Below are 13225 nucleotides of genomic sequence, written 5' to 3'. Positions count from 1 at the left end.
TGATTTCTGTCAGACAATGGAGAAGAAAGGGAATTGAGTCTCAAGAAAATACAAAATACATGTCATTTGGGGGGAGGCATCTCAGAAAAAAGTCAAAAGAATATTTATTGGAGAGGTCTATAAAAACTGCTGAATCAAAGACACAATTAGAAATTTCCCATCTGTAACTTTTAAATTAGATTTTTGTTTTAAGATGTCTTTGTGGTGTTTATTTCCATTTTCCTTTATAAAATCTGCAGATAGGACTTTCTTAAAAGTGTTTTATCTTAGGAGTGCCCAGATGCTGGGAAGGAACCTGACTCTGTAATAGCACATGGGCCCATCCTTCCTCTGTGATTTGCACATCACTGGTCATGTCTTCAGTAAAAAACCCTGACTATTGGATGCTGTAACTGTTTGTCATGTGCTCATCTTGTTATCATCCTGAGTCTCTCTGGAGGGGGAAATCCAGCACTATTCATATTACTCCCCACTACCAATCTGGTATAGGTGTTCAGTAGGAATGAATGTCCTTACCTCCTGGAAAAGTACTCAGGCTCTTGCATGGAGGAAGATGGGCTATATATGAAAGCCATACCTCAATTTCTTTTGGTATTGCTAGTATTAAAAAAAATTACTGAGTTTTAAAAATGTTATTTGGATCCAATTGCTTTGCTAAATTATTTTTAGTTTTAATAGTTTTTTTGTTTCATTTCCTAGCTTTTGTAAGTATACAATAAATAATGGTTAGTGTTCTTTTAATTTCCAATCTGTATGTCACTTAAGTTGTGTGTTAGCAAAAATTTTAAAAATAAAAAAAAAGTTTTTCATGTTTATTTATTTTTGAGAGAGAAAGAGAGACAAAGTGTGAGCAGGGGAGAGGCAGAGCGAGAGGAAGACACAGAATCTGAAGCAGGTTCCAGGCTCCAAGCTGTGAGTACAGAGCTTGACGTGAGGCCTGAACTCCTGAATTGCAAGATCATGACCTGAGATGAAGTTGGATGCTTAACCTACTGAGCCACCCAGGTGCCCCCCCCCCCAAATTTTTGAATAGTGGTCAACGGACATCCCATGTCTTGTTTGTAACTTTCAGGGGAAATGTTTTGGCATTTTGAAATTGCATACAGTGTTCACTCTTGTTGGTTGCTGCTAAATATTCTTGTGTTTAGGAAGTTTTTTCCCATTGTTTTTAGAAGAAGTAATACAGTATAGTGGTTAAGAGCACAGACTTTGTACCTTGCACCCTTGTTCAAGTCTTGGCTCCACCAGTTTCTTAGGTGTGTGGCGCTGGGCAAGTTACTTAGCTTCTTTGTATCTCAGTTCTTTGATCTGTAAAAGGGAGCTGCCTCATAAGGTTGTGAGGATAAAATTAGTTCATAAGTGTAAGACATTTAAAATGGTACTTGACACTATAATAATGGTACCCACTGTAATAATTACAATACTTAGAGTTTTTATTAGGTTGGTTGGTAAGTTTTCTATTTTTCAGGTTTTTTTTTTTTTTTTGCATTCTAAAAATCACATTTATTGAGTCATAAAATAGGTGTACAAACTACATCTATTTAAAGTATACCATTGAGTGAGTTTTGATAGGAAACTCCATGCAGGAATCCATCTCCACAATTGAAATACAGAACATTTGCATCGTCCCCAAAAGAGACCTCCTATAGCCCATTCCTCTTCTGGCTAAAGCCCCAGGTAACTACTGATCTGCTTTTTGTTACTGTAGATTTGTTTACCTTTTTCGAATTTTATAAAAATGGGTATATCTCTATTAATGAAAGCCAGGGAAGGTGCTTGGCATGTTCCAGGGTTCCCCACCTCAGCTCCTCTGTGAAGGTCTGGGGGAATGGGTATGACTAGGGTCACCAGAACATTGTAGGCTGTTGGAATTCTTGAGAGGAGTTTGTTAAGAGGGTCTGGGTAGTACTGGTGCCTTAAGGTGGAAAGAATTAGCAAATTGAAGTAAATCTAGGAAGATAGGATATCTAGTAATGATAACTGAATCATATCTATCTGCCTACATAATTTCTGAAACATAAACAGGCAAAGACATAATTGGGCCAACATCATATGATATTGATACAGTAATTAGGGAGCTTGGGAAGATGGCAGAGTAGGAAGACCCTGAACTCACCACGTCCTGCATTCTGAGCTAGATACCATCCACATCCAAGTCAGTAAACCAGAGAGTGATCCAAAGACTGTCAGAACAAACTCCACAAGTAAATATAGAGAAGTTGCATCTGAAAGGTTAGAATGGTCAGAAAGGCAGAAAGAGGCTGCCTGCAGGAGGGAGGGAGCTGCACACACAAAAAGGATGAGGAACTGGCCCTTTAACCAGGGAACTCACATGGGGAAGACATCCCCATAGCATTTGGCTTTAAAAATTAGATGGGCTGAATTCTGTGAGTTTTTAAAACCAGTGAGTCTGGGAACGTGGAGCTTTGGAGGTCAGCTGATGAAGCACTAGGCAAGCCAGGAGGGCAAGTGATAGCTGGGTTGCTGCCCTTAGTGGCCTGCATGGAAAGGGACATAAAAACGGCAGTTTGTGCAACACCATGAGCAAACAGGAGATGAATCTGTTCATACTGATTTTGGAGTCTGTTGGGGGACCTTGAAAACAGAGTTTTCAAGTTTGAAAACAGAGTTGGCAGTCCCATTTTCTTCCCATACCCCCCAGTAGAAGCACAGAAATACATGGGGGAGGCAGAGTAGCATAGCCACTTGCTACCTAACCTGTTAGCAGTGCACTGGGCCCCGGGAAATTTTTGTTAAAGCTGTGTGGGTGCCCAGCTGCTAGGTACACAGCTGCCACCACACGTCACACATATCTGCCATGCTTTGCCCAGCTGTGTGCCCCCAGCCACCCTCATGTGTCTCACCCAGCTGCACGCTGGCCACAATTGTGTGCTGTGCCTGTGTGACTGGCCATGTGCCCCCAGGCCAGGCACCACCAGACACCATTTTACACCACACCCAGTTGCATACCCCTGCTGCAGTTGCCTACCTTGCCCAGCCACCAGGTACACAGTTCTAGCCTAGCCCAGACACTGTGCCAGGCCCAGCTGCCACATCGCACCCAGCTGTGCATCCCCAGTCACAGCAGTGCTTCAGGGGATCCTGCATAGGACTAGTGACCTACCGCAAATTTTGCTAACACCATTGCCCCCCTCCCAAGGTTCCCAGCAGGCACACCTCCCACCCCCACTGAGTTCACCTGCCTGAGTACCATTAATACCACAGCAAGCACACCCCACAACAGGCAGAGAGTCAGTGCAGACAACTGCACTGAAAGGAAAAGTGATTTAGACACAGCAGCAGAGCATAAGCAACACACATAGGATATTCTCCTGAAGTGCCAGGTTCCGGTGAACAGGGGAGACTGCACTCCAGGGCACTCTGGGAACTCTTTTTCATAAAGTCACTACTCTCAAGAACAGAAGATACAGTTGACTTAACACAGAGAAACACACAGAGCGGCAGACAAATTGAGGAGACAGAGAAATTTATGCCAAATGAAAGAACAGGACAAGGCCAAAACCAGAGATCCAGGCAAAACAGATATAAGTAACATGTCTAATAGGAAATTTTAAAAAGTGATTGTAAAGATACTCATTAGACTTGAGAAAAGAGTGGAAGACATGAGTGAGACCATTAAGATAGGAATAAGGAATAACAGTAGAGTCTACGGCTATACCACCCTGAATGCGCCCGATCTCGTCTGATCTTGGAAGCTAAGCAGGGTCGGGCCTGGTTAGTACTTGGATGGGAGGAATAACAGTAGAGATAAGGGCATAATAAGTGAAATGAGAAACACACTTGATAGAATGAACAACAGGATGAAAGAAGCAGAGGAACAAATTAGTGACCTGGACAACAGAGTAATGGACAGGAATCATGCTGAACAAAAGAGAGAAAAGAATTATGCAAAACAAGAATAGATTTAGAGAACTCTGACTCCATCAAGTGCAATAACATTCATATTATAGGAATCCCAGAAGAACAAAGTGTCACAAAAAGCTTATTTGAAGAAATGATAGCTGAAAACTTCCCTAATCTGGGGAAGAAAACAGATATCCAGACCAGGACACACAAAGAATGCCTAACAGAATCAACAAAAGAAGACTAAAACATGTTATAATTAACTTTACAAAATACAGTAATACAGAAAAAAAAATGATAAAAGCAGCAAGACAACAGAAGGGAAAACCCATAAGGCTGACAGGAGATTTTTCAACAGAAATTCTGCAAGTCAGAAAGTGGCATGATAAATTCAAAGTACTGAATGAGAAAAATCTGCAGCCAAGAATACTCTATCCAGTAAGGTCATCATTCATAGTAGAAGGAGGGATAAAGAGTTTCCCAGACAAACAAAACTAAATGAATTTGTGACCACTAAACCAGCTTGCAAGAATTATTAAGAGAGACTCGTTGAATGGAAAGGAGAGACCAAATGTGACAGTATAGAGGTAAGAAACAAATGCAGTAAAAATGAATACTTCTGTAAAATATCAGTCAAGGAACTCATAAAGAAAAGGATATAAAATATAACAACATGTACTTACAATATGGAGAGGAGAGGAGAAAAAAATGGGTTCAAACTTAATCATCAAGTAAATATAGATTATTAAATGCAGAAGAGATTATGTACAAACCTAATGGTAACGATATATGAAAAGCCACTAATATATATGCAGAGAATAAAGAGAGAGAAGTTCAAATATATTACTGAATAAAATCAGCAAAACATGAAAGAGATAATCAGAGAAAATCTTCAGAAACAGCCAGAAAACAAGTAATAAAATGGCAAGATATACTTATCTATCAATAATAAATTTGAATATAAATGGACAAAACATTACAATCAAAAGATGTGACAGAATGGATTAAAAAAATACACCTATCTATATGCTGCCTACAAGAGACTCTATTTATTTAAATTTTAGTTAAAAAAACTAAAAAAAAATAAAAAATAAATAAATAAAAAATTTTAGTTAAGATACAGTGCAATATTGGTTTCAGGAGTAGAATTTAATGATTCATCACTTATATTCAACACCTAGTGCTCATCCCAACAAGTGCCTCCTTAATACCTATCACCTATCTAGTCCATTACCCACCGCCTTCCCTCCATCAACCCTCATTTTGTTCTCTTTTTTTTTTTTAATGGAGATTTCAGTTTCCTTATTTTTTTAAATTTTATTTATTTTGAGAGAGAGAGAATGAGGGGGTGGAGGAGCAGAAAGAGAGGGGGACAGAGGATTCCAAGTGAGCTCTGTGCTGACAGCAGAGAGCCTGATGCAGGACTTGTACTCATGAACTGTGAGATCATGACCTGAGCCAAAGTCAGAAGCTTAATCAACTGAACCACCCAGGCACTCCTTGTTCTCTATCTTTAAGAGTTTCCTGGGGCGCCTGGGTGGCTCAGTCAGTTAAGCGTCCGACTTTGGCTCGGGTCATGATCTCACAGTTCATGGGTTCGTGCCCCGTGTCAGGCTCTGTTCTGACAGTTCAGAGCCTGGATCCCATTTCGGATTCTGTGTCTTCCTCTCTCTGTCTCTGCCCCTCCCCTGTTCATGCTTTGTCTCTGTCTCAAAAATAAACAGTAAAATAAATAAATAGTTTCCTGTGTTCCTTCTCTTTTTTATCCAACCATTCCCATATGTTTGTCTATTTCATTTCTTAAATTCCACAGAGGACTGAAATCATATGGTATTTTTCTTTCTCTGATTGACTTATTTCACATAGCATAATACATTCTAGCTCCATCACATCATTACAAATGGTGAGATGTCATTCTTTTTGATGGCTGAGTAATATTCCATTATATATATATATGCGCCACATCTTTATCCATTCATCAGTGGATGGACATTTGGGCTCTCTCAATAGTTTGGCTATTGGTGATAGTGCTGCTATAAACATTGGGGTGCATGTACTGCTTCGAATCCATATTGTATTCTTTGGGTAGTAGTTTTGTTTCTTGTGTTGTGAATTTTAGCCATTCTGACAGGTATGAGGTGGTAACTCATGGTTTTGATTTGAATTTCCCTGATGATGAGTGATGTTGAGCTATCTGGATTTCTTCTTTGGAAAAGTGTCCATACATGTCTTCTGTTCATTTCTTAACTGGGTTGTTGGGTTTTTGGGTGTTGAGTTTGATAAGTTCTTTATAGATTTTAGATAATGGCCCTGTATCAAATATGTCACTTGCAGATGTCTTCTTGCATTCTGTAGACGGCCTTTTAATTTTGTTGATTTTTCTTTGCTGTGCAGGTTTTTTTTTATCTTGATGAGGTGCCAATAGTTCATGTTTGCTTTTGTTTCTCTTGGCTTTGGTGATGTGTCTGATAAGAAATTGCTATGGATGAGCTCAAAGAGGTTGCTGCTTGTCCTTCTCAAGGATTTTGATGGTTTTCTGTGTCACATTTAAGTCTTTCATCCATTTTGAATTTATTTTTATGTATGATGTAAGAAAGTGGTCCAGTTTCGTTCTTCCACATGTTGCCATCCAGTTTTCTCAACACCATTTGTTAAAGAGGCTGTCTTTTTTTTTCATTGGATATTCTTTCCAGTTTTGTTGATTAGTTGACCATATATTTGCAGGTCCACGTCTGTGTTTTCTGTTCTGTTCCATTGATCTATGTGTCTGTTTTTGTGCCAATACTATACCGTCTTGATAACTACAACTTTGTAATATTGCTTGAAATCCAGAATTGTGATGCCTCCAGTTTTGTTTTTCTTTTTCAGGATTGCTTTGGCTATTCGGCTCTTTCAAGGTTCCATACAAATTTTAGAATCATTTGTTGTAGTTCTGCCAAAGATGCTAGTGGTATTTTCATAGAAATTGCATGAAATGTGTAGATTGCTTTTGGTAGCATAGGCGTTTTAACAATGTTTGCTCTTCCAGTACATGGGCATGAAATGCTTGTCCATTTATTTGTGTCCTCTTCAATTTCCTTCATACGTGTTCTATAGTTTTCAGAGTACAGACCTTTTACCTGATTATTTAGTTTATTCCTAGGTGCCTTATTGTTTCTGGTGCAGTTGCAAATGGGATTGATTACTTAATTTCTTTTTCTGCTGCTTTGTTATTTGTGTATAGAAATGCAATGGATTTCTGCACATTGATTTTATATCCTACAACTTTGCTGAATTCATGTATTCTAGCAATTTTTTGGATACTACATAGAATATCATGTTATCTGCAAATAGTGAAAGTTTGATTTCTTCCTTGCTGATTTGTTTATTATTTGTTCCTTTATTTCTTTTTGTTGTCCGATTGCTGAGGCTAAGACTTCCAGTAGTATGTTAAATAACAGTGGTGAGAGTGGACATCCCTGTCTTGTTCCCTACTGTAGGGGAAAGGCTCTCAGTTTTTCCCCATTGAGAATGCAATTAGCTGTGAGTCTTTTGTATATGCCCATTATCATGTTGAGGTATGTTACATCTATCCCTACATTGTTGAGGGTTTTTATTAAGAATGGATGCTGTCTTTTGTCAAATGATTTTTCTACGTCTATTGATAGGATCGTATGGTTCTTATCCTTTCTTTTATTAATGTGGTATATCACATTGATTGATTTGGAAATATTGAACCATCCCTGCAGCCCAGGAATAAATCCTACTTGATAAGAATTAAAAGAATTATTCTTTTAATGTACTGTTGAATTCAATTTGCTAGTACCTTGTTGAGAATGTTTGCATCTGGATTCATCAGGGTTATTAGCCTATAACTCTCCTTTTTAGTGGGGTCTTTGTCTGGTTGGGGAATCAAGGTAATGCTGGCTTTGTGGAATGAGTTTGGAAGTTTTCCTTACATCTACTTTTTTGGAACAATTTGAGAATAGGTATTAACTCTTCTTTAAATGTTTGGTAGAATTGGGCCATGTGGCCCAGGACTCTTGTTTATTGGGAAATATTTGATCACTGATTCAATTTCTTTGCGGGTTTTGGGTCTGCTCAGAATTTCTGTTTCTTCCTGTTTCAGTTTTGATAGTTTGTGAGTTTATAGTAATTTGTCTATTTCTTCCAGATTGCCCAGTTTGTTACATATAATTTTTCATAGCATTCTCTTACAATGTTTTGTACTTCAGGCTTTATTTGCTGTTCCTTTTCTAGCTCCTTTAGGTGTAAGGTTGGATTGTGTGTTTAGGACCTTTCTAGCTTTAAGAAGCTTGGTAAGCCTGAATGGCAATATAGTTCCCTCTTAGCACTGACTTTGCTGCATTCCAAAGGATTTGGGCTGTCATGTTTTCAATTCTATTTGCTTCCATGTATTTTTTTTTTTTTTTACTTCTTCTTTAATCTCCTGATTAACCCATTCATTCTTTAGTAGGATTTTCTTTAACCTCCATGTATTTGAGGGCTTTCCAAATCTTTTTTTGTGACTGACTTCACATTTCATAGTGTTGTGATCCAAAAATATGCAAGGCATGGTCTCAATCTTTTTATACTTGTTGAGGGCTGATGTGTAACTCAGTATGTGATATAATCTTAAAAATGTTCCAATACGCTGGTTTCTCTTCAGATCAAATAAGTCTTTCACCTTTTATTAAAAATGTTCCATGGGCCCTGGAAAAGAATGTATAAGTCACTGCTTTAGGATGAAACGTTCTGAATATATCTGTTAAGTCCATCTGGTCCAGCGTGTCATTCAAACCCATTGTTTCCTTGTTGATTTTCTGCTTAGGTGAACTATCCATTGTTGTAAGTGGGTGTTAGAGTCCCCTACTATTACTGTATTATTATCAATGAGTTTCTTTATATTTGTTACTAATTGATTTATATATTTGGGTACCCCCATGTTGGGACATCAATATTTATTATCATTAGCTATTCTTGATGGTGTAGACCCCTTAGTTATGATTATAATGCCCTTCTTCATCTCTTATTACAGTCTTTAAAATCTAGTTTGTCTGATATAAGTCAGGCTACTCTAGCTTTCTTTTGATATCTATTCACAACATGGGTGCTTCTCTATCCCATCACTTTCAATCTGCAGGTGTCTTTAGGTCTAAAATGAGTCTCATGTAAGCAGCATGTAGGTGGATTTTGTTTTTTAATCCAATCTGATACCCCGTGTCTTTTGATTGGAGCATTTAGTACATTTACATTCAGAGTGAATAGTAAAAGATATGAATTTAGTGCCATTGTATTCCTTGTAGTGTTTCTAGCGATATTCTTTGGTTCTTCCAGTCTTTATTGCTTTTGATCTTTTTTTTTTTTCCTCTACTCAAAGAGTCCCCCTTAAAATTTCTTGCACACTGGGTTAGTTAGGTCACGAACTCCTTTAGTTTTGTCTCAGAAACTCTTTATCTCTGCTTCTATTCTGAATGACAAACTTGCTGGATAAAGAATTCTTGGCTGCATATTTTTCCCATTCACCACGTTGAATATTCCCTGCCAACCATCTTGCCTGCCAATTTTCAATGGACAGGTGTGCTGCTGACCTTATGTATCTACCCTTGTGGTTAAGAACCTTTTGTCCCTAGCTGCTTTCAGAATTCTCTCTTTATCTTTGTATTTTGCAAGTTTTCACTATGATATGTTGTGTTGCTGACTTTTTTTTTTTTTTTTTGAGGGGAGTTCTTTTTGCCTCTTGGACTTGAATGCCTGTTTCCTTCCCCAGATTAGGGAAGTTCTCAGCTATAATTTGTTCAGATAAACCTTTTGCCCCTTTTTTCCCCACTCTTTTTCTTCTGAGACTCATATGATATGGATATTATTTCACTTTATGGAATAGCTGAGTTGCCTAAGTTTACCTCCATGACCTAATACTTTTCTTTCCTCTTCTTTCCAGCTTCATTTTTTCCCATAATTTTATCTTCTATATCACCTCTTCTCCTCTGCTCCTTTAATCCTTGTGTCTGTATCCACTCAGTTTTGCATCTCAGTTATAGCATTTTTATTTCAGCCTGACTAAGCATTTTTTTTTTTCAAGCCCAGCTAGTGGTCCTATGACTTTTGTTCTAAGTTCTTGTTCAGACATATTGCTTATATATGTTTTATTTATTATTATTTTTTTAATGTTTATTTATTTTTGAGAGAAAGAGCATGAGCAGGGGAAGGGCAGAGAGAGAGGGCGACGCAGAATCTGAAGCAGGCTCCAGGTTCCGAGCTGTCAGCACATAACCCGACATGGGGCTCAAACTCACAAACCACAAGATATATGACCTGAGCCAAAGTCAGACGCTTAACCAACTGAGCCACCCAGGCACCCCTGCTTATATCTGGTTTAAGAAGTCACTGGCTGTGATTTCTTCTTAACCTTTCTTTTAGGGAGAATTCCTTCATCTTGTCATTTTGGCTAAGTCTCTGTCTTTTGCATGTTGGAAATCTTGTCCTGTTTCCTGCACCTGACAGTACTGCTGTATTAAAAAGGGGTCATACATTGTCCAGGACTTGGCACTTCAGGAATTGTTTCTGGTGTATGTTGTGTGCACTCTAGTGTTGCTTTTTGGCTGCTCTTTCCCACTGCTCAGTCCTCTGCAGAGCTCCTCCTTGCTTGCAGTGATGGAATAAACTAGGCATGCTTTGATTTGTTTGTTAAAATAAGCCTGGCCGGGGGGGGGGGGGGTGGCTAATCACACCCCCCCAAAAACGGGAAAAAAGAAGAAATGAAAAAGAAACAAACAGACAATCAAAAAGCTATACACCTGATTCCAAAGAAAAATAACGGGGGAGGGAGGGGGAGAAAAAGAAAAAAAAGAAGGCTGATCCAACAAAAGGGAAAAGGAAATGATAAAACCAAACTAAAACAAACAAAAAACTGTAAGATTGATTCCAAAAAAATAAATAAACAAAAGGAAAAAAAGTAAGCCTTCCTATTTCCTCCAGAACTGCAGGTGACGCTTTGAAGCACTCTATGATAGTAGATTTGGTTCATACAGAGTACTGCCTGTGGTGGTGTTCTGGAGGAGAGACATGCTACACTGATTCAGAGTGAGACCTGCCCCAGCAAATATGCACTTGCCAGGCACAGTGGGGTAGGGTTTGGCATAAGGGTGTCCCGCCTCCACTGGGGCTGCTGTGCTGCTCTCTGAAGTCCCACTGTATTGGGTGTGAGTGGGAAAATTGTGCCACCCTACTCTTGTCCCAGGACAGGGGTTCTTAAACCCCCTACTGTTCAGTAAGCCCTCACATAATAAAGAGGGCAGTCAGGCTCTGCACCACAGCCCTTCTGCATTTTATGTTTAATGTGCAGCTGGGATTCAAAACTTCAAATCTTAAAGGACCCAGCACCACACAGACTGCCACCCTTCTCTGTGCTTTGTCTCATGTCCTTTGTCACAGAAGAACAGTCCCACGCCTGTGCACTGTGCAGAACATATGGTGTAGCCCCCTGGAAAGCAGCAACCAGGTTATCTGCCCTCTGTGTGCGCCTCTGTCCTCTGCCAATGAGGGGCCTCTTGCTGGTCCCTGCAGGGTCTTTTGTCCTCGGAGAGGCAGTATACCCTTTTCCAAATGTACTCCAAGGGGAATGTTGTCTACCAGTGCAACCCACCACTCTCTGCACTCCAGGGCCAGTTCCCTCCTTCCCAGGAGTGCACACCACATTTCCAACCTAGAGAAAGTCTTGCACTTTCAAAACCTCAGAATTTGAGCTGCACATGCTGTTTGCAAATAGTGCACAACACTCAGTACCCCTCACTCCCTACTCCATGGTCTGGAGAGGTTTTCATCTTGTGCAAAACGCCTCACTCTCTCAACCTTTATCTCTTTCTCTCCCTATAGAAAGGGTTCCCCCTCCTCCGCAGCACCACTGTTTTTCTCTCCCCTCAATTCACTTCCACACACCTCACACCTGCCACACTGTGTCCTAACAACTGTGGAGATCCTTATGCCAGTTCCTAAATTGACTTCCTGGGTATTCCAAGTCATTTGACCTCAATGCACCTGTGTTTGAGGGATGAGGAAAGCCTAGGGTCCCCCTACTTCTCCACCATCTTAACTCCTGAGACTTATTTTAGAACTAAAGACAACTGCAGATTGAAAGTGAGGGGATGGAGAACCATCTGTCATACAAATGGATGTCAAAAGAAATCTGGAGTGCCAATACTTATATTGGACGATCTAGATTTTAAAACAAAAACTAATAAGAGACAAAGAATGACAGTATATAATCATAAAGGGAGCGATCCAACAAGAAGATACAACAATTTGTTGTATGCACCCAACATGGTAGCACCAAAATATATATAACAGTTAAAACAAACATAAGGGAACTAATTGATAGTTCCCTTATCAAATGACACACTGGACCAGATGGATTTAACAGATCTATTCGGGACATTCTATCTTAAAATAGCAGAATACACATTCTTTCCAAGTGCACATGAAACATTCTCTAGAATAGATCACATTAGCCCACAAAACCAGCCTCAGTAAATTCAAGTAGATCACAGCCTTGCATACCATGCGTCTTTTCTGACTATGACACTATGAAACCAGAAGTCATCTGTAAGAAAAACTCTGGAAAGACTACCAATACATGGCGGTTAAATGTCATGCTACTAAACAATAGGTCAACCAGGAAATAAGAGAGTAAACGGTAACAAATGAAAATGAAAACAATGGTTCAAAACCTTTGGGATGCAGCAAATGTGGTTCCAAAAGGGAAGTCTATAGCAATACAGGCCTAGTTCCAAGAAACAAGAAAAATCTCAAACAACATAACGCCCCTCAGGAGCTACAAAAAGAACAACAAACGAAACCTGAAACCAGCAGAAGAAAGGAAATAATAAAGATGAGAACAGAAATAAATAATAAAGAAACTAAAGAGACAACAGATCAATGATACCAGGAGCTGGTTCTTTGCAAAAACCAATAAAATTGATAAACCTTTAGCCAGATTTATCAAGAAAAAAAAAAGGACTCAAAAAAGTAAAATCACAAACGAGAGAGGAGAAATAACCAATACGGCAGAAATACAATCATAAGAGAATATTATTAAAAAGTGTATGCCAAAAAAGCCAAAAAAAAAAAAAAAAGCCTTTATGGCAACAAATTTGACAACCTGCAAGAAATGGATAAATTCCTAGAAACATATAAACTACTAAAACTGAAACAGAAAGAAATAGACCTTAAACACACTGATAACCAGCAAAGAAGTTGAATCGGTAATCAAAAAACTCCTAACAAATTAAAGTCCAGGGCCAGATGGTGTTACAGGCAAATTCTAACATTAAAGAACAGTTAATACCTATTCTTCTTAAACTATTCCAAAAAGTAGAAAAGGAAG

The 13225-nt window shown here is 39.0% G+C and overlaps 1 protein-coding gene across 1 annotated transcript in view; it reads left to right on the top strand.

Moving 5' to 3' along the window:
* The window catches only part of ZNF852 (zinc finger protein 852), a 77695-nt gene that overhangs the window by 11734 nt on the left and 52736 nt on the right, over positions 1-13225 (top strand). The window lies entirely within an intron of this gene.

Source organism: Panthera tigris, chromosome C2, assembly GCF_018350195.1.
Source record: "Panthera tigris isolate Pti1 chromosome C2, P.tigris_Pti1_mat1.1, whole genome shotgun sequence".
Lineage (NCBI taxonomy): Eukaryota > Metazoa > Chordata > Mammalia > Carnivora > Felidae > Panthera > Panthera tigris.
Note: the sequence above shows the minus strand (reverse complement) of the source record. Positions and strands in the feature narration are given on the sequence as shown.